Below are 23,213 nucleotides of genomic sequence, written 5' to 3'. Positions count from 1 at the left end.
TTTTGTTTTTACTTGTTTGGAGATGAAAAAGTAAACTTAAATCTGCTTAATATTAGAACCAATGTTATGTTATTAAAAGTGCTTATTTGGCTAACCTACAGTTTGGTAACAATTGCCATGAATTAATGTGGGATTAGTTTAGCAGATAATCTCTGCCTTTTGGGTGAGATTTACAAATAGGGTTGCACTACCAGCACCACTGGTAGTGGTACTGGTAGTGCAAAGCCAAACCAATGGCTTTGATGGCCACAAAGGTTGTTAAAATGAAGACTGCCTGGAGGCTACAGTTAGTTTAAAATTCAGCAGCACAGGGAGTAATGGGTGCTTCCAATGTGTCATTGCTGCTTTATGAGTCACACTTCTTTCTAGTTAGCTTTCAAGCACTTGTCATCACCTATAAAGCCCTTCGTGGCCCATGGCCTAGTTATTTGAAGGGCTTCCTGCCTCCAGTGGTTTTGCCTGTCCAGTGTGACCAGGCAGAGTTGTATACTCTGGATGCCTTCAATTAAATGTCATCTTGCAAGACTGAAGAGCCATGCCTTCTCTGATGCAGGCCCTGCCCTCTGCAACAGCATCACCTTGAAGGTATGTATGGCTGTGTTCTCAAGCTTGAGGTTAGGGTATTTATGCAACCCCTGTCACTTTTTCCCCTAGATGTCATTTATGTGATTTTGTCCAGGCAGTTATATTTATTTAAAGTCCATATTCTTTTAAATATTGTAAGCTGCCCAGAATCTTTTTTGAAATCAGTTGGTCTCAAAATTCAATTAAAAATATATTAGGTAAATGCAGCTGCCTCTGCATTTTGATCACGTGATAATGGCTCTGCGCATGCGCAAGATGGCAGCTCGAGAGGAGATTCGAGCCGCCGACGGGGATTACCGGAGGGATGGCGGCGTCCAGGAGGCTCACGGAGCGGCTTGCACCCCCCCGGTCGGACTTGCCATCTCTCAAGAAGCCGTGGGAGGGGTCTACGGACCTTCTCGGAACCACGGCTGCTGAGAACGAGACCGGAAGGATGAGGGCGAGCTGCGGACGGCGGCCATCTTCCTGGGTGTGAGGCATGGGGCGTGAGGCGAGGCCGCGGCTTATTCTCGATGAAGGCGAGATCGTGGCTTGCTTTTTCTTCTCTTGCTTGTTCCATCCAGCGGTTCCTTGTCTGCTTTGGCTCTTTTCACTTCCACTTTGATGTGGGGGGTGAAGGGCTGTGTTGGGCCCCCCATGGCTCCCACCCGAGACTTTCTACCCTGCTCCAGGCCGTGGTTTCTTTGGCGGCATCTTCCAGCGTGCTGGCCCTTTTGGAGGTGTCTGGTGCCTGGTCGGACCTTGTGGTCAGGCTGGGCCAGGTGGAATGGGCAGACCTGGATAGGACTTGTGACCTTGGAGCGAGGGGCTGGTCTGGAGAGGCTTTAGCCCTGAAATATCTAGGTGGAAAGAGTGGTGGGAGTGTGGAGGTTTCCTGGCCTAATTAGGCCGGCTTCTTCCCGGGATTAAAATAGCTGCATTGCAGTGCTGGAATAGTTGCATTGTCATCTGCAACGTTTGTCATCTGGATCCTGTATTGGATTGTATTGTCATCTGTACCTGGCATGGGCCATTTGAGACTCTTTGGCCATGGCTGTTCTTTTAGAATTGCGGGGGAAGATTATTGGAAACCGTTTTATGATCTATTGGAGGACCTGCCGGGAAACATCTGTGGACACCGCGGCCAGAGGGATAATTACTACCGTTCTCATGTTATGGATTTTAGGACTGAGCTTTGGGCAGAGCAGTAGCTCTTTTGTCATCATAGACTCTATCTGCCCATTTTTCAATCTTTCCATCTTTATGCCAGCCACCATCTGAAGAGCTATTGGATGATGGGTATCCATATGATCCTGATATATTATTCTGCCACCCTGGACGGTACTACCTCTCGTCGGACCCTATCTCCTATTATGTACTTTATGCGATATTCAGCCTTGGAACTCTTGCGCCTGTGAGGTGCCCCCACCTTGCAGGAATGGCCCGCTTTTTTACCTAGGGCTGGCCTCAATGATGGGTCTTGGGACCCACAGAGGTGGCATGCGAAGAGAAAGAGCCTTTGGGGTTTTTTAGATAGGGCATTTTTAAGGGGTGGGAGGGGTAGGGCGGGTGTTGGGGGTAGCCCGTCGGGTGGGGAGCCAGTCCTTGCGCGCGCTCGTGGCGGTCATTTAACGGGTTCGGTGGTTGGGGGATTATGCCTTTTGGTGAGGGTGGTTCCATTTGCACGGTAAGTGGGAGGGGCAGATACGGCGGAGGGGGGGATCGTATCATTCTGGGGGGGTGCGCGCTCGATGTTTGCAGGTGATTGCGCACCCCGATCCCCCTTCCTTCTCCCGTTTCCCGGATGGCCAAGACCCTCAGAGCCTGGGCCTTCAGCTTATGTTGTGCAACGCCCGGTCTGTGGCCAATAAGGCCCCCCTAATACATGATCTCATTCAGGGGGGTGCCGCGGATCTTATAGGCGTTATGGAAACCTGGTTGGGCACTGAAGGGGGTGTGCCCCTTGTGGAAATGTGCCCACTGGGTTTCCGTGCAGTCCATCAGCCGAGGGCTCAGGGTGGGGGTGGGGGAGTGGCAGTGGTTATTAGAGAGAGTCTAGAGCCGAGGGAGACCACTGTACCTCAGATTGCCGGGTGTGAATCCCTCTTTGTGAGGTGGGATCATAAGTGTCAGATGGGCTTGTTTGTCGCGTACCTGGCTCCTTGCTACGTGACAGCCGCCCTGCCCGAGCTCTTGGAGGTGCTGGCTGGGGTGGCAGTGGAGACCCCCAGACTTATAGTTATGGGTGACTTCAACTTGCCATCTTCTGGCACATCATCGACAGCAGCTCGGGAGTTCATGGCTTCCATGACAGCCTTGGACCTGATCCAAGTAGTTGATGGCCCTACTCACACGGGGGGTGGCACGCTGGACTTGATTTTCATCTCTGGTCAGTGGTTGAAGGATCTGGACTTGAGGGATGTAGTCACTTAACCTTTGTCATGGTCAGATCACTCCCTCCTTCACCTAGACTTTCTGACCACTACTCACCGCCGCAGGGAGACGGAACCAATATGCTGGATCCGTCCCAGGCGCCTGATGGACCCGGAGAGGTTCCAGACGGAGCTTGGGCCATTTCCTGAGGGTCTGGCTCACGGCACGGCTGAGGAACTAGCCGCGGCCTGGGAACGGGCCGCAGCTGGGGCTTTAGACCGCGTCGTGCCTTTGTGGCCTCTGACCTGGCATAGATCCCAACTGGCTCCTTGGCTCTCCAAGGAGCTGAGGGGGATGAAACGCCGGAGAAGACGCCTAGAGAGTTCCTGGAGGTCCAGTCGTTCGGAGGCTGATCGGACACAAGTTAGGTCCTATAATAGGACCTACCTTGTGGCACTGAAGGAAGCGAGACGTTGCTACGTCTCGTCCCTCATTGCATCGGCAGATAACCGCCCAGCCGCTCTGTTTCGGGTGACTCGTTCCCTCCTTCACCAGGGGGAGCGGGATGACCCGTTGCAGGGACGTGCTGAGGAGTTTAACGGTTATCTATACGATAAAATCGTTCAGCTTCGGGACGGTCTGGACCAAAATTGCGGGGATCCGGATGGGGCGTCTGAGGGCGGTCTTGTTGACATTGTTTGGGATGAGTTTGACCCTGTGGCTCCCGAGGACATGGACAGGTTGCTGGGTAGGTTGAATGCCACCACGTGTTTACTGGACCCGTGCCCCTCCTGGTTGGTACTGGCCACTCAGGAGGTGACACGAGGCTGGCTCCAGGCGATTACGAATGCTTCTTTGCTGGAGGGAGTCTTTCCGACCGCCTTGAAAGAGGCGGTGGTGAGGCCCCTCCTCAAGAAGCCTTCCCTGGACCCGGCTGTTTTAGGTAATTATCGTCCGGTCTCCAACCTTCGCTTCGCGGCGAAGGTTGTAGAGAGTATGGTGGCATGTCAGTTTCCCCGGCACCTGGAGGAAACTGTCTATCTAGACCCGTTCCAGTCCGGTTTCCGGCCCGGATACAGCACGGAGACGGCTTTGGTCGCGTTGGTGGATGATCTCTGGAGGGCCAGGGATAGGGGTTGCTCCTCTGCCCTGGTCCTATTAGACCTCTCAGTGGCTTTTGATACCATCGACCATGGTATCCTGCTGCGCCAGTTGGAGGGATTGGGAGTGGGAGGCACCATTTATCGGTGGTTCTCCTCCTATCTCTCCGATCGGTCGCAGACGGTGTTGACAGGGGGGCAGAGGTCGACCCCGAGGCGCCTCACTTGTGGGGTGCTGCAGGGGTCGATTCTCTCGCCCCTTCTGTTCAACATCTACATGAAGCTGTTGGGTGAGATCATCAGTGGCTTCGGTGTGAGGTATCAACTGTACGCTGATGACACTCAGCTGTACTTTTCCACAGCGGGTCACCCCAACGAAGCTATCGAAGTGCTGTCCCGGTGTCTGGAAGCCGTACGGGTCTGGATGGGGAGAAACAGGCTCAAGCTCAATCCCTCCAAGACAGATTGGCTGTGGATGCCGGCATCCTGGTACAGTCAGCTGAGTCCGCGGCTGCCTGTTGGGGGCGAGTCATTGGCCCCGATGGAGAGGGTGCGCAACTTGGGCGTCCTCCTGGATGAACGGCTGTCTTTTGAAGATCATTTGACGGCTGTCTCCAGGAGAGCTTTTTACCAGGTTCGCCTGGTCCGCCAGTTGCGCCCCTTTCTAGACCAGGATGCCCTATGCACGGTAACTCAGGCCCTCGTGACGTCTTGTCTGGATTACTGCATGGGGCTCCCCTTGAAGGGCATCTGGAGGCTTCAGTTAGTTCAGAATGCGGCTGCGCGGGTAATAGAGGGAGCCCCTCGTGGCTCCCGTGTGACACCTCTCCTGCGCAGACTGCACTGGCTACCTTTGGCCTTCCGGGTGCGCATCAAGGTTTTGGTAACTATCTTTAAAGCGCTCCATGGCATAGGGCCGGGCTATTTACGGGACCGCCTGCTGCTACCGAATACCTCTCACCGACCCGTGCGCTCTCACAGAGAGGGACTCCTCAGGGTGCCGTCTGTTAGACAGGGTCGTTTGGCGACACCCAGGGGAAGGGCCTTCTCTGTGGGGGCTCCCACCCTCTGGAACGAACTCCCCCCGGGACTTCGCCAACTTCCGGATCTCCAAACTTTCCGCCGCGAGCTTAAAACATATTTATTCATCTGCGCAGGACTGGACTAGATTTTAAATTTATATTGGTTTTAATGGGTTTTATTATTTATATTGCTTTTTTAATTATTCGGCTGTGTAGAATAAGTTTTTTAATTGTTATTTTATTCTGTATTTATTTGTACTTTTTTATCTGCCTGTGAACCGCCCTGAGTCCCTAGGGATATAGGGCGGTATATAAATACGATAAATAAATAAATAAATAAATAAATAAAATAAATAAAATTTGACGTAGCTGTAAAAAAATAAATCTTAGTTTAAGAGTCATCAAGATAACTAATGTTTCTCAACATTAAATGACATTGAAAGCCTATGTGTGTCTGCTACTTATGAGATGCTCCTGACCCACGGGTACATATGATTTGCTGAAAACATTCACAGTTGAATTGACCCTGAGCAGCAACAGGCAGAAGACTCAGTCAGAAACCTCTAGTCCAGTAAACAAAATTGTTTCTATTCACTGATCATATTTTAAAGGCAGCATGGCTAACATGCTGATCAGTAGGAAGGGGATAAATAATAATAAGATCACATAGATGGGTTTATCTAAAATATTCCATATTTCTGTATTTGTCTCCCTTTTTTCTTTCTTGCCTTTGCAATGTAGTGAAGATATATAAGCCCTGGTTCTGCCTTTGCTTTCAGTCACTCAGTAAAGTAACAGTGCTTTGATGAAGGACTACTGTATATTATATTATTAGAATAGAATAGAATAGAATAGAATAGAATAGAATAGAATTTTTTATTGGCCAAGTGTGATTGGACAGGCCTTCAATGGAAGGCAGGTTGGTAGCAATTGTTTTTCTGCAGCTTTAATTATCCTCTGAAGTCTACGCCTATCTTGTTGGGTTGCAGAACCAAACCAGACAGTTATAGAGGTGCAGATGACAGACTCAACAATTCCTCTGTAGAACTGGATCAGTAGCTCTTTGGGCAGTTTGAGCTTCCTGAGTTGGCGCAGAAAGAACATTCTTCGTTGTGCTTTTTTGATGACTTTTTGATGCTAGCTGTCCATTATTACTACTTTCATACATGCAAATAAAATTACATTGTATCTTCATAAATGATTTGGTTATTTTAGATAAACCAGGTTTTGACAATTACAGTTTTTAGTATTATCCTTAAATTTTAACTATCAATGTAAATAAAATATTTTTACTATATGTTTCCAGCATTCTCTTTTCTGTATGATACTGAGCCTTACATTACTTACACTTCCTACAACCTGGGAGCATAAAATCGCTTGTATATAATATAAAATATAATTATAATATATAAGTATATATATTATAAGTATAAGTATATAAGTATACAGTATCAACAGTAGAAACCTTCAAATTTCTGGGTTCTATCATATCGCAAGATCTCAAATGAACAGCTAACATCAAAAACATCATTAAAAAAGGACAACAAAGAATGTTCTTTCTGCGCCAACTCAGTAAGCTCAAACTGCCCAAGGAGCTGCTGATCCAATTCTACAGAGGAATTATTGAGTCTGTCATTTGCACCTCTATAACTGTCTGGTTCGGTTCTGCAACCCAACAAGAAAAACACAGACTTCAGAGGATAATTAGAACTGCAGAAAAAATAATTGCTACCAACTTGCCTTCCATTGAGGACCTGTATACTGCACGAATCAAGAAGAGGGCCGTGAAAATATTTGCAGATCACTCGCATCCTGGACATAAACTGTTTCAACTCCTACCCTCAAAACGACGCTATAGAGCACTGCACACCAGAACAACTAGACACAAGAACAGTTTTTTCCCGAAGGCCATCACTCTGCTAAACAAATAATTCCCTCAACACTGTCAGACTATTTACTGAATCTGCACTACTATTAATCGTTTCATAGTTCCCATCACCAATCTCTTTCCACTTATGACTGTATGACTATAACTTGTTGCTGGCAATCCTTATGATTTACATTGATATATTGATCATCAATTGTGTTGTAAATGTTGTACCTTGATGAACGTATCTTTTCTTTTATGTACACTGAGAGCATATGCACCAAGACAAATTCCTTGTGTGTCCAATCACACTTGGCCAATAAAAATTCTATTCTATTCTATTCTATTCTAAGCCTAAAATATCTACTGATACTGAAGCTTGGAAAGACATGCAGCCACAAATGTTGGAAAATCTTAAAATGCTTATATTTTTAATTGCACCAAATAAATTACATAGCACATTGGAGGTGGCACTCTAATTTCATTAATTATAAGATTTAGGCAGTAAATAAATCTCAAGTATGAGAGCTCTTAAAAAGTTAATTATTGCTCTTTTGTTATAAGTTAAACTGCTTTATATGCACTGTTTCTCTATAACACTGGATGTGACACCATTATGACAATATTGTTTTCCTTTTGTCACACTTGTATGATCATCACACATTTCTTTTTGTGAAATGTTAAAGTGCGTATTTCACAGTTAGCACTCCAAGGTTTGATATCACATTCAGCAACTGATTGGTGGGTTTTGTTTTAGTTTTTTTTCTTTTTAAGATAACCCGTGAGTCTAAAAAGGTGCCATTGCTTTAGAATTATACCTCTTTTGAACTGATTCTTTAAAGTAGCAGGGATTTTTGGGTCATATTTTCCTGGAAGCCTGAAAAATGTTGACTTTTTTTTATGAATAACAGAGAAGTACAGGGCTCACATAAACTCTGAAGAACTTTGTTTGACATAGTGAAACTATTTCATGTTTCCCTTCCTTTACAGACATTTTTGCTTGTGCGTGGAAAGAAATGAAAAACAACAAACAAAAGAAATACTAGAAAAATGTAAGATGTTTGTAAGTGGAAGATAGATTCCTCACAGATTTCTATAAATGACCTACAAGGCAACTACATGATAAAACTTTTCCCTCTAAGCATTTTTTGCTCTGCTAACTGGCCAACCTGCTTTGCATTTCATCTGATTAATAATTTTACTGTATACATAATCCTATATGGAAAATTCACTCTGTGTTTGTTCTTTATGGTTTTCTCTTAGTTTTAATGCTGCTTTGCTTGATCTCTCTGCTTAGGATTTGGTATTGGATTGTTTTGGCTCTCCATTTTCCTCACAGAAGATAAAAATATCCTATGTACAACTATAATTTTTCCAACAAGGGCATAATGTAGCGAATGATAAAATAGGAAGGAAGATTGGATTATCTAACACAAACTCCTGCAGCTTTACTGTACCCAGTGCAAACGTAGTGCCCCTTTTTGAGTACTGTCTACATCTGCTTAAATACTTTTGGCAAAGGACAGCCAACTGTACTTAAAGACAATCTGCTGTTTCTTTTTTATTTCTTCTGATGTGCTAGGATTCAACATTGTTAACCTGGGGAAGTGAAACATTTATCTATTGACTTTCCTCATTGTTCTTATTTAGCTTTATTTTAAATAGATACATCCAATTCTGAATATTTTATTTTTTCTTCTGTTCAATTGTGTCCAAATCTCGGATGCTGCAGTAGTTTTTCCACTGTTTTCTTCCCAGGGCTGAGAGAAAGTGACTGGCCCAAGATCATCCACCTGGCTTTGTGCCTAAAAGCAGAGTCACGATCTCCTGATTTGTAGCTTGATGTCTTATGTACTACACCAAATTGGTTTTCCAATACTTTCTACACACAATGTCTAAAATTAACTTCTAGTGTTATTAATAAATGGCACATAACTTCATACATTCTTGAAGCAGTAATTAGTGGTGATATTTCAAACTGTGACATTTAAAATATTATCTAGATTAAGTTCATAAGTAGGATGATAGATGGACAGACAAACAACTATGCACACAGAAAAACCTAGAAAAAGATAACAGAAAACCATTTTTAATTGTTGCCATTAAGGCTTACTTGGATCAAAAAAAGATCTTAAGGCTTTTGCTATATTGTTATGATCTAGAAATCATGTATGAACCCAGAATTTTTAATTATGACATTAGATTCTTATTCAGGTTCAGGAACTAAATTCTAGTGTTGAATCTGTATGGATGTATTCAAACATACTAAGACAAATATGAATGTGATTGTCTGTCCTTGTTTATGCAATCGAAATTTACCAGTGTCATCTGATATCCACTAAGAAAACATATAATGTCTTACAAATGTGCTTAATTTATTTTAGTAGAGAAGTGGAACCAAAGCCTTGTGCTTCCAGCTGCTGGCAGACATTTTAGCAGTAATAACAATCTGGGCTCCTCTGCCCAGATCCTCTGCCCTCAGCTACATTTGGAAGGCAGATGACTCCTCCTAAAGATGTTAAATCTTAATTCATAAGGATTCCTTTGTAGCATAGTCACTTTTCTTTATAGTTGCTTCACATTTTATGTTATGTTCATGCTGAACATTTGAATGAAAAGTTAGATTGCCATCAAGGGATTTGAATAGAATAGAATAGATTTTTTTATTGGCCAAGTGTGATTGGATACACAAGGAACTTGTCTTGCTGCATATGCTCTCAGTGTACATAAAAGAAAAGATACCTTCATCAAGGTACAACATTTACAACACAAATGATGGTCAATATATCAATATAAATCATAAGGATTACCAGCAACAAAGTTACAATCATACAGTCATAAGTGGAAGGAGATGGGTGGTGGGAACAATGAGAAGATTAAAAGTAGTGCAGATTTAGTAAATAGTTTGACAGTGTTGAGGGAATTATTTGTTTAGCATAGTGATGGCCTTCGCAAAAAAGTATTCTTGTGTCTAGTTGTTCTGGTGTGCAGTGCTCTATAGCGTTGTTTTGAGGGTAGGAGTTGAAACAGTTTATTTATAATGCATTCCATTAAGACCAGGGGTGAAATCCAACAGGTTCTGACAGGTTTTGGAAAACAAGTAGCAGAATTTTTTTGTATTTTTAATAAAATCTGCAAATATACCACAAAGAATGCATACTAAAGGCTAATATTCACACATTTGATTTAAAGAAATGAATGTAAATATAATTCTTTTATATACATCTTAAATCCAAATTTACAACTGCATCATTTTCATGGAGGAGATGGCATAGACTGAACTGAGATTTGTAGTGGAAATTTTGAGCAGTTCGGAAAACTGGTAGCAGAAATTTTGAGTTCGGCAAATACCACCTCTAGCTGGCCCCAGAGTGGGGGGGGAATGGAGATTTTGCAGTATCCTTCTTCTGGAATGGGGTGGGAATGGAGATTTTGCAGTATCCTTCCCTGCCATGCCTACCAAGCCATGCCCACCAAGCCATTCCACGCCCACCAAGCCAAGCCCACAGAACCTGTAATAAAAAAATTGGATTTCACCACCAACCTCTCCTAGGTTTTCAGGTCCCTGATCTCATTTGACATTTACAGTTTTTTGTAGATCATGCAATATATAAAAGTGAATTGTCCATTTCATAAACAGACTATATTTAAACTATTATCCAATGAACCCACTCTATGATTACACAATAAATTCAACTAAATAAACTACATTAATGCTACATAGCAAGCCACAATCAAACAATCAAAAATAAAATAATAAATAATACAATAAAATAATACAATAAAAAACTAATGAACTTTAGCATATTGTGCACAGGCTGACATTACATTTAGTAAGGGCATTGTGTGAATATACTATAACCATATGTCAGATGTTTTCTTTTTTCCATGTATTCACCTTGTAAAACATTTTTGGTTTCTTATTTTTATTTATTTATTTGTAAAATTTATTAGCTGCCCATCTTACCACAGGGTAACTCTGGGAAACTTACAATATTAAAAAATAAAACTTTACAAAACCTAAAGATATAAAATACAATACTATAAAAAAAACAATCAACCTAGTTAAAAGATGGCAAGGGAGAGAATGGGATGAGAATGGGAAGAGGTGGGATCTGTTGCTTTTTAACTGCTTAGTTAATATTTTTAATTTTAATTATTTTGTATTCTTTTTTTTTACCTTTTTATCATTCTGTAAATTTCTCAGAGCTGTTGCAATGTTGAGATGAGTAGAACATAAATTTAATAAATAGCAATAATAATATGAAGAAATTGTGATTAGTCCTAGATTTGAGTAATGTTTTAATGAATATGTGCATAAGAAAGGATAAATAAAAGATACACATTCATTAAAAAGGAAGAAAAGTGGTGTTTCCATACTGAGCATCAACAGGTCAGGAGTTTGAAGAAAAATGACAACTGAAAATTAGAAAGTTTAATGAAAAAAGATGAGAAGAAATAAAGTTGAGAAGAATAGTGAGGATAGTTAAGGGAGCTAAGCAGAATAGTTCCTTGATATGAAAAGACAAATTCCATATAACTTTTAAACATTTACACTCCCCTTTATCAAACTAAATATGGTGTATCTGGAATTAAAAGTGGTCCATCTATGTAGTACTGAAAAAATCCAGACCTGTTTAACTTCAGAAACTAATTCAGAAATTCAGAAAATTCAGAAATTAAGAAAATTAAAGCTTAACTGATGTGGAAATGAGGACATTTAGAGTTATAGGTTTGGGTGTTGGGGCAGGAAGAACTGAATAGGAAAGAGATCTAATAAGCTTAATAAAGTAGGAAAAAGAAGGAAAAAAGTTATCTGTAGTAGTTGAGATCTGATAACCATATCTGATATCTCTTGAAGTTCTTCATATTCTATATAATGAATAAAAAGATAATTCTGATTCTTTCAATTATAAATTGAAAGTAATCTGAGTAATGTTACTGAATAAAGTAATGTGAAGGAAGTCTTGAGATCTAGTGTGTCAATAATTGTCCTTCACATGTCTTCCAACATGTGTCCCAGACACAGGTTAAAGTACCAATGCAATGAAATTTAAAAAAATAATAATTCCTGCAGACATGAAAAGACAAGACTTGAAGACAGTATGAAAATAAAGCTCTGAGGTATATTAGGATAAAGGCAGGAAGTTAATTTATGTAACATTTGTCTTTAGAGACAGTTTCAGTAAAGAATGGTATTTGAAGCTGGAAGATTAAGATCCACTGTTAATATGTGCTTGGAATGTAACTAACAGAAGAGACACAAATGTAATGCAGAATAAATGTGTAATAAAATACTTCTTTTTGTTATTTATACACTATCAAAATATACTCAGAAAATTTGCCTATTAGCTTTAGAGGATACTCATGGATATAAAATAGGCTTACGTTGTGACACCGCACTTTGAGCACCATTTGATTTGATTTAATTTAATTGTATGAATAAGTAGAAGATACCTTATTTGAACAAATAAAATAGAAGAGAATAATTCTGCTTGATAAAATTTAGTGCTTTTGTGCTTACGATGATGGAATTTACTTGCAGAGATGTTTCGAGGATTCATCTGCAAATATCAGTGTGGAGTTCTGATAAGAGATGAAGTTGATTCATATCTAGGGAGTGGATTTGGATTTTCATGAGTGGAATTTAAATAAGGAAGGCTGTCAATTTTGCAGAGGTTTCCAAGCATATTTATCCAACAAATGCAGAGGATGTCCTTTCAGACTTTAGATTAGGGGTGAATCAGGTATAGACAAGGGAGTGAAACACTAAGCCAAAACCAATATATGTGCCCTGTATTCTACTTTGAATATGCCTGTATTTGGCTAATGGTTGAATATGTTGCATTAGTTGAACTAGGTTTCAGGAGAATCAGATTACAAAGCAGAGTTATGCTTTGCATTGGTTGAATATGAGCAGGCTAAAATATTATGGGATTTCTAAATACAAACTGAGACTATGTACATAGCACACATGTTTTAACTCTGGTTGAAAAGAAGGAAGTATGGATAATTAATGGGCCAAATAAAGAGCTAGTAGAATACTATACAAAGAATAGGGAAGATCATAAAGTATCAAGATCTGAAAATAATAATTGAAAGAGTATGGCGTAAACTGGCAGTGATGATCCCTGTCAGCACAATGGGTGCCATACAAAAAAACCTATGGTTGGTACTTAGGAAATCTGTTCATTGTCAACATTTCCATCTCTATTACAAAAGGCTACACCGGTTGGACCATCACTTATAATATGCCGATATAGAAGTTCTTGGGGAAAAATTGATGTAAATGAAGCTCAACAACGGCTAAAAAACTGGCAGTTGTGATTTCAGATTGTTATGTATATAATAATAATAAAACCACTTGGACACCATCAGCATTGCCAGAATCATCACCAGTCAATTGAAAAAGGCAGCTTTAGTAGGAACAGCTTATATCCTGTGATGATACATGTAACACCATCGCATAATAACATCTCCCCATTCGGATTCCTGGAAAGGACTTAACAAGTGGACAAAAATCCAGAGTAAATATCTTGCTGACTCTGAACCATAATGAATAATAAATGTGCGAGCCCCGAAAACCCCAATTTTACAAAATATTCACACACACACACACACACACACACACACACACACACACACACACACAACTGCTTGGAACTGCCTCTATTCTTAGATACTCCTTTAATTATTCCTAGATCTTTCGTTATAACTTGAATTATTAAGTTTCCACGAGTTTCAAAAAAGCATTATTTTGTCTGTGCTGCTATTTCCTTTCTATTTGCATAAATCAGATGTCAACATCCCCTTCAAATGTATAAGAAATCAATATAATCTTACATAATACTGGCATTAAAATCATATTTTATGAGCCGTGGTGGCACAGTGGTTAGAGTGCAGTAGTGCAGGCTACTTCTGCTGACCACTGTCTACCAGCAGTTTGGCAGATCAAATCTCACCAGGCTCAAGGTTGACTCAGCCTTCCATCCTTCCAAGGTCGGTAAAATGAGAACCCAGATTGTTGGGGGCAATATGCTGACTCTGTTAACCACTTAGAGAGGGCTGTAAAGCACTATGAAGCAGTATATAAGTCTAAGTGCTATTGCTAAATCATAGAATGGTAAAATTTGGAAAATGTTAGAGTGTAAAATAGAAGCCTCTGTTTGAAATCATCTACTATAAATAATAAATACATATATAATATAAATAAAACATAATAAAATATAAATAAATCAATCACCCCACGCGCATACACACACAGACACACACATATCACAAAAGTCTCATTTAAAATTATTCCATTTCTGAAACATTATATTCAGTTGGGATTGTTAGAACAGCATGATATGAGCAGAATGCTTTCAGCTTTTGACATCAACCTAATCTATCCAATTTAATGTTCCAGAAGGGTAATAATAAAATTCAGTTTTTAAATGGATCATAGGAAAGAAAAAAAAAGAGAGAGCAAAATAAAGCAATTATAAATGAATGAGAGATGGATATTAATTTTTAGATATAATTATATGTATTTTGCAGTAAAAACCAACTAATTCCAGACGTTTATAAAATACAGCATGAAAATGTGTAGTTAAGCCTTGTAATGACAAGTTCGCTAAGAAAAAATTGTATATTTGACCAATTGAGTAAACCTAAAGATCACTAGCAGTGCTTTGGTATAAAATGGTATCTATGAATATTTGCCAGTCAAATGGAAATAATTTGTACATATGGTGATGCGCATGTGGTTTCAATAATTTTTATGCTTTTGAATTTGCATTATTAATATTTTGTGAGGGATTTTAGTTTCATATAATTTAGTGTTCAACATTTATATTGGAAATTTATTTTGTTCATTTTATTTGTGTGTGTGTGTGTGTTTGTGTGTGTGTGATAGGAAGGGCTTGTTTTGCCAGGACTGTTCAAGGAAAATATTCATGTTGCCCTTATTCTCTCGCCCCTTCTGTTCAACATTCTCTTGCCCCTTCTGTTCAACATCTATATGAAGCCGCTGGGTGAGATCATCAGTGGCTTCGGTGTGAGGTACCAGCTGTACGCTGATGACACCCAGCTGTACTTTTCCACACCGGGCCACCCCAATGAAGCTATCGAAGTGCTGTCCCGGTGTTTGGAAGCCGTACGGGTCTGGATGGGGAGAAACAGGCTCAAACTCAATCCCTCCAAGACAGAGTGGCTATGGATGCCGGCATCCCGGTACAGTCAGCTGAGTCCTTGGCTGACTGTTGGGGGCGAGTCATTGGCCCCGATGGAGAGGGTGTGCAACCTGGGCGTCCTCCTGGATGAACGGCTGTCTTTTGAAGATCACTTGACGGCCGTCTCCAGGAGAGCTTTTCACCAGGTTCGCCTGGTGCGCCAGTTGCGCCCCTTTCTAGACCGGGATGCCTTATGCACAGTCACTCACGCCCTCGTGACGTCTCGTCTGGATTACTGCAATGCTCTCTACATGGGGCTCCCCTTGAGGGGCACCCGGAGGCTCCAGTTAGTCCAGAATGCGGCTGCGCGGGTGATAGAGGGAGCCCCTCGTGGCTCCCACGTGACACCTATCCTGCGCAGACTGCACTGGCTACCTGTGGCCTTCCGGGTGCGCTTCAAGGTGTTGGTGACAGTCTTTAAAGCGCTCCATGGCATAGGGCCGGGCTATTTACGGGACCGTCTACTGCTACCGAATACCTCTCACCGGCCCGTGCGCTCTCACAGAGAGGGACTCCTCAGGGTGCCGTCAGCTAGGCAGTGTCGTCTGGCGACGCCCAGGGGAAGGGCCTTCTCTGTGGGGGCTCCCACCCTCTGGAACGAACTCCCTCCAGGACTGCGTCAACTTCCGGACCTCCGAACCTTTCGTCGCGAGCTCAAAACATATTTATTCATCTGCGCGGGACTGGTTTAGATTTTAAATTTATTGGTTTTAAACGGGTTTTTATTTTTATATTATTTTTAATAATGGGCTATAGAATAAGTTTTTTAACTGTTATTTTAACTTGTATTTATATGTATTTTTTAATTGCCTGTGAACCGCCCTGAGTCCCTAGGGAGATAGGGCGGTATACAAATATGAAAAATAAATAAAATAAATAAAACTAAGTATAAGTAGTTTGTCTGGATGACAGAATAAGAATCACAGAAATTTCAAGCAGTTTTAATGATTTCCATTTATTTATTTACATTTGCATACAAGTCAGTATGTTTGAACCATAAACAACTATAAAAAAAAAAGATAAAGGAGTCTCTGCAGATTTTATTCCGCTACTGGTTGCTCATCTCATCTCTGTTTCAAGGTCATTGAGCTAGCATTGTCCAAAGACATTTCGGTGGTCATGTGGCCAGCATGACATCATGGAGCACTGATACCTTCCCACTGAATACACACACACACACATACACACACACACACACACACACGTAGGTGTGTAAAAGGTAAACTAAAAAAACAACACACTATACATACACACACACACATATGTGTGTGTGCTGCATTACAGTTCTCATCTGTTTCCTGCTTCAAATGGCATGCAAATAGTGGATATTTTTCTCCACACTAATAGATAGAAGGAAGCATAAGAAAGAAACTCAGAAGTCAGTTTTGACTGTGAAATTGCCTACTTAATACAACCTAAAAATTGTTACATATAACCTATCTGAAACTATGCCTATATAAATATAGGGAAAATCTCTATTCGGAACACAGGTAGTCTTTCCAGATTCATGCACAACTCTGGCACCTTACAACACTGGCTAATCCATTGGGCTTTACCACCATCCCTTCACCAAACTGACTGTCCAGCTTTTGCCAATTCTACATTAATGTTCAATAGATAAAGCATTCTCTTTTGGAAGAATGCCAATGGTTTTTTTCCCCATTATACATACTTGTACTTAACCTGCAAAACACTGGAGGACATGTAAAATGAAACAGATAAATGGCATTTAAAAAGCATGTCTGGACTAATAAAGCATTCAAGATCTTCATACTTCTGTTTTCTTTGAATGAGCATAAATGAATCTTAATGAATCACATGATTTGCCAACCTAACTTTTACATGCTTAGAACTGTTAAAGGCTGTTTAAAAGTGGTGTCGGGTATACTGAGGAATGAAACATTCCAGTGGAGATTCACATATTTCTTGAAGTCAAGAGATTTATGGATCTATACATAAAATATGACAAGGGAGCTTAAGATACTGTTTGTGATAACAAAAAGAAACATTAATAACTGATAACAGACTCTTAGTCAAACACACTAGGCATATTTCAAGGAACTGTATTAGACTATAGATCAATTTGGTTTCATAGCATGAGAGGAAGTTTGCTTTAAATTTTAGAAGGTGTACAACAAAATTGTTTTTCTGGGATAAAACTGTTTATCTTTTGGACCAACTTAAAGAACTTTTCCTATTTTAAAAGCTTAGGTCTCTACCTTTGTCTGCACCACTTTCTTTTCTAAGAAAACATTTCACAATATATTTTATATAGTGTCTCCTATCCCCTCATCAAGTACCTAATGGTGAACAAGCATTTGGTTGTGATTTAGTTACACATATCACCCATTGGGTGACAAGAAAATTTTGCATATATATTTTGGATTAATATTTACAAGGTGTTTCTAATTCTCTAATACATTCTGCTTTACTTATGGTGAACAATAAAAAGCTAATATTTGATAATTTGGAAATTCTGTCTGGCTTGTTTTGTATTTCTCAGTAAGCTTCCTTGCAATGTTTTTTCTGCAACGCTCCTTATGGTACGCCGCAACAAAACCTTATGATTTCACATATGTTATTTTCTGTACCCCAATTCAATTAACTTTAAGGAAAAGAAACTTGAAAAAGTATTGCTTGATCTGTACTTGCTAGCATTTGTCAATTCAGGTTTGGGTTCTTTAATTATATGGTGTTATTTTTCTGTATGTAATTTTGGAGTTGGATTTTAAAAAGAAGAAGAAATCCTTGGTTTTAGTTATGCTGATAATAATTAATATTTCAAAGTTCATTCAGAAGGAACTGAAACATAATTATCCACAGGTATATTAGTCTTAAGCAGCTGTTTATTAGGACAGGGCATAGTAGTTTCACTGAGGCAAGGATGTACAGGTAGTCCTCAATTTATGACTGGTCACTTAACAACCATTCAAAGTTACAACTGACAAAAAAAAATACTTACAACCCATCCTTGAAATTATGATTGCCATATCACACCCACAGTCACATCATGGTTTCGATTCAGACACTTGGCAACCAGCTCACATTTACAATCAGATGCAGCATTCCATGGTTATGTGATTGCATTTTGTGATTTTTTTTAAAAAGCTGTTTTCTAGCAAAAATAATCAAAAAAGCATTTTGGATAAGATGGATTTACACTTATAGAATGTGATTCACTGAAGGACAAAAGTGACTCACTTAATGAACATTGTAAAAAAGTCGTAATATCAAGTCAAGTCCAGTAATTCTGTGACCTGACTTACAACTGCAATGGCTTGCCATAAAAAATCTGCCTCAATTGTAGTTTTAAATGTAGGAGATAACTAAGCTGAGCCTGAGGGAGGAGTCAAATGCATCATAAATTGTGAGTCCCTTCATGCCCACAAGAGATCTAAATCCAGTCCGCCTTGAATTCCTTTCTATTCTTAACTCCCACGCATTTCCCTTAATGGTCACTTGGTCAGATTCTTGTAGAGAACTTACGCTTGCAATAAATCTTTATACTCATTTGAACTGCCTGAATCTTCTAATTTCCTGGGCACTTGACCGTAAGTTGAAGACGACTTACAATCTGCATTGTTTGTTAGGCCAATGGCACATAATTATGTGCTCTGCATCCAAAGGACATTTTATAAAATAATTTCTGCCTTAGTTGTCACTCACCTACTAACAGCTGCATCCAGTGAGTCTTCTCAGGTGTTTCCTCTGTCCCACATTAAAATCAGTTCATTTCAGTAGCAATAGAAAATGCAGGTTGGATGGTTTCAGTGAATGTCATGGGATTATCTTGCGGGGCATGCATGTCAGGATAGTCAATTCTACAAGTTCCCTATGCTAAACATCTCCAAATTGGGCTGTTTCAACCTATGCTATGGGCCAGGGGTCTCCAACCTTGGTCCCTTTAAGCAAAGCTGGCTGAGGAACTCTGGGAGTTGTAGTCCACAAGTCTTAAAGGGACCAAGGTTGGAGACCCCTGCTATGGGCAACTCTAAAGCCACTGATATTGGAAACATTTCAGCCAGTGTTGGAAAAGAAAACAAAAAGATGCATCCACCCTTGTCCAAAGTGATTTGAAACCACACAAAAAGCTTCCTTGAGGAAAGTCAAATGGCCCTTCATATTGGTGAAATGTCAGTTTACTTTCATGATTTAAATTGCTCGAATCTTATTACTCCGCATAAGCCTAATGGGCATATAGCAATTTTTTTTCTTTTATCACTGGTCTAAAATTTTTGGCAAATTATCTCCCTCCGAGATAAAATGTGTTAATTTTACATATTTTGATTAGATTAATTAGAAAACAGGTGATAAAGGTGCTGGTTGGCTAGAGTTTTCAAGATGTTTCACAATGCAGATTTATACATAGGCAAGCATATTTCCCTACAAGGTGTTTAATGATCATGATGCCTCGCAATTTCTCAACAAAGTGTGGTAAAACAATGAAAATGGTATCACATGGAAGTGTATAAATTTATCTTTGCTTTGAGAACATAAGGCAGATGACTATGAAAAATATATGAAAAATTTGCTTAGGTCCTATAAAGCACTAGGTGCTTTACTTCTTACACTCCCATTTAGACTATTTCCCTTTGAACTGTGAGCAGAGAGTGATGAGCATGGGGAAAGATTCCACCAAGATATTGCAGGCATGGAGAAAAGATACCAAGGGAAATGGAATCCATCCAAGCTTGCTGATTACTTCTAGAATCTCCCCAGGGATGATCCTACTGCAGTTCACAAGGGAAAAGCCAAAAAGTGCAGTTTAGATACCGAATAAAGATAGAAACTTATTTAATCTGATGTTAGAGCTTGCCAGTTTTTCATACAAAAAGCATGAAAATGTTACATGAAAAACCAATAAATGAATGGAAAGTTATGCTATTGGTATCAATAAAAAGATAAATTTATTATGATTGGTGTGGCATCATTCTCATTGCTATAGTTATGGAGCATAATCGGACATCCCCCTCAAAATTTTGAATTATTTTGATGCAACTTTGACTTGAAGCTGTATCTTGGAAACTGGAGCCAATTGATACTTAGGACTTAATTTTTCTTTATTACTGACCCAATTCTTGTAAAATTAAGCTACTTTCATTTCTGAGGCTTTCTCCTTATAGATCAGTGTCATCTTCAGGAAGGCAACATACCAACTTTGGAAGAAACTATTAGAACCATTCACGTTCTTGATACACCCATAAAACAGACAGGATTTGTAAGAAAGAAAATAATATTGGTTCCTAATTATGAACCCTGAAAAATGTTTTATATTGCTGTCTACACTATATATGTATGTACATGCATTATTTATCCAAAATTATCTGCATGCAAGCGAGGTGTACTGAGTTTACTGGTTGCAACATTGAAAAACTCTATAGGCCATCGATCTCTATTTCAACTTTTCTTTGGGGACCTTAAGAATTGTTCAGTTTTCTCAAATACTTTGCCTTCTATCTCCTAAATCTGCCAAGTTTCTATATCATCTACTTTCAGGACATATCCAAGTAGCATTACATTTTGGATCGTACAATCTACAGATTTAGCATTATTGTTTGCACAAGCTGTTCATTCCTGTAATCAGCATCTGGCCCTTTAAACAAGCCAAGACAGAAGACAAAAGTAGGTTTTGTTATTTACAAAAGTCTAGGGTTGCAGTTGCCATAATATAAACTGCTAGAGATTTTCCTGGGGCATAAACAGTCCTTCAAACTCTTCTCAAATGGGTGTTTCCCCAGATCTTCCCCTCTAAGCTCTGAGAGCTGCTCCTCATAAAAGATTTCTACATGTTTATTTTGTTACATCTGTTTTTTTTTTCTTTTTTCAGCCATTATGGCTCTTTCTTTGTTAGCAAGACTCTTTAAGAGCAAAACTAGTACCCTTCATCAAAAGCTGATGCAAGTCAACCAATATTTTTTTCATAACTGGCAGACACTGTAAAATATAATAAATATTTCTGGATTAATTTCTTCTCCATCCCCCAAAACTGCAAATATGAGTTTATGTCATTAGTGAGGATGTATGCACACCTGGCAAATCTAAATTCAAGAGTTCAGACCAGTTCTGTTAGCACATTGTATTTTCTCAGTTGCCAGTTCTCTCTCTCTCTCTCTCACACACACACACACACATTCCTGTGACTGCATTTTTACTGAACCATCTTATTCCATTTCTAAGTCCTTGGATTGATTTAGAAAATACCTTACGATTTCCCAGACCAATGGCAGTGGCATGAAAATGAAAAGGCACAGCCTTGATCTCTAGAAGTACGTCACTCATTGTGTGTTACAGTAAGGCAATTGCATATTGCACAATTTGAGCCAGGAATCCTATCTTCATTCCTACTTAAGATATTCCTGGGAAAATGACTGTGATCCTAGCCAGTGAAATTCTAAATGGGCATGGGAATGTTCCCTTGTTTTTAGTATTAATCGTGCCAGTTTTGATGTTATACACCAAAATATTGACTAACTTTTTCAAAAGGAGCAAGATTCTTTCTGTTAAACAGATGTAGATCATGATGTTGATTAAGAATTTATGGCAGTCTAACTGAACCTGCTAACTTGCTCATCCTCAATAGGTATTTTTCAAGAAAGAAAGAACGAAAGAAAGAACAAAGATTAGAAGAAAAATAAACAGTGTTAGGATGTAGATTGAAAGAACATGTTTGTAGGGAGGGGAGATTGGACAAGCAGGAGTACTGCAAAAAAGACATGGAATGGCTCAGGCAGCAAAAAGCTGGAGGGATAAAAATACAAAAGAGTGAAAGAAATGGTGTGTCAAGGGAATATTGGATCCACTGAAAAAGAAGCAGTACATGAAATTATTCTTTCATGAGTATCCACCTATGCACATATACAACCTTATAGGTACGCAGAAACCATGGTAGCATTCTGCCAGCTGCCAGGAGTTGGATTCTGATTGACTCAGCCTTCCATCCTCTGAGGTCAGTAAAATGAGGACCTAGATTGTTGGGGGCCATATGCTGCCTCTGTAAACCACTGAAAGAGGGTTGTAAATCACTATGAAGTCTCCGTGCTATTGCTAGTGCTACTTGCAGGACTACCTATTCAAGCAGACACAATTCATCAAATGTCCCCTTTCCCATTAGTGACAGTGAGAGCCCTAACTTCACCAAAAGCTGGGGAGGGAGAATAAAGAAACATTTTTCTTTTTCTACATTACACATCTATGGAACACCTGACCCACTGGATATCTGAATAATGTCTTCCTTGATGCCCTGCAGAAGAAAATTCAAAATAGTTGTTCCATCATTTGGCAGTTGATATTGTGAAACTGGATGCTGAGGAGAAGAGTATTATTACTAATAAGGTGTGCCGTGGTAGAATGTAATGCTTTTTATTACTAAAATTATTTAAGTAGCCACATGTTCTTACGGAATTGGCAGTATAAAATGTTATAAATAGCATCCAGAGAAAAATTCAGTAATTGGTAATGATATTCTGAGGCACACTGTAATAAAAACAAGCAGAAAGATCTGTGAGGAAATCAGGAAAATCCATCCTTGTGCAAACATGAATTTATAATTTTAACTGTTCAGTTTATACATATTAATATAAGGTTTAATCTGAAAATGTTGTGGATAAGTACTAGGATACTCTGTTACATCAAGCAATGAATTATAAAACATTTTCTTATGAAGTCTAACATTAACTTCTTGTAATTTTGTAACTGGACGCCCAAAATAAAAAATTACTTACACACACTCACACATGTTCGATTTAGATTTGATTCTTAGTCAATGCATGAACAAGTTCCTGCAGTTTTCTTGGCAAGATTTTAAGTACTGATTTGCCATTGCTTTCTTCCTAGGACTGAAAGAGAATGACTGGCCCAAAGTCATCCCTCTGATTTCATGCCTAAAATAGAACTATAAATTATGGTTTTTTGGGCTTTACTAGAACATTTAATCATTACATCTATTTATCTGTCTGCTCATCTATCCATCCATCCTCCTGCAAACACATATATAGACCCATAGACTAAAACAATTGCAAACCCAGTATTGTATATTGACTTATAAGACACACACACACACACACACACACACACT

This window comes from Ahaetulla prasina, chromosome 6 (assembly GCF_028640845.1).
Source record: "Ahaetulla prasina isolate Xishuangbanna chromosome 6, ASM2864084v1, whole genome shotgun sequence".
Taxonomy (NCBI): domain Eukaryota; kingdom Metazoa; phylum Chordata; class Lepidosauria; order Squamata; family Colubridae; genus Ahaetulla; species Ahaetulla prasina.
Note: the sequence above shows the minus strand (reverse complement) of the source record.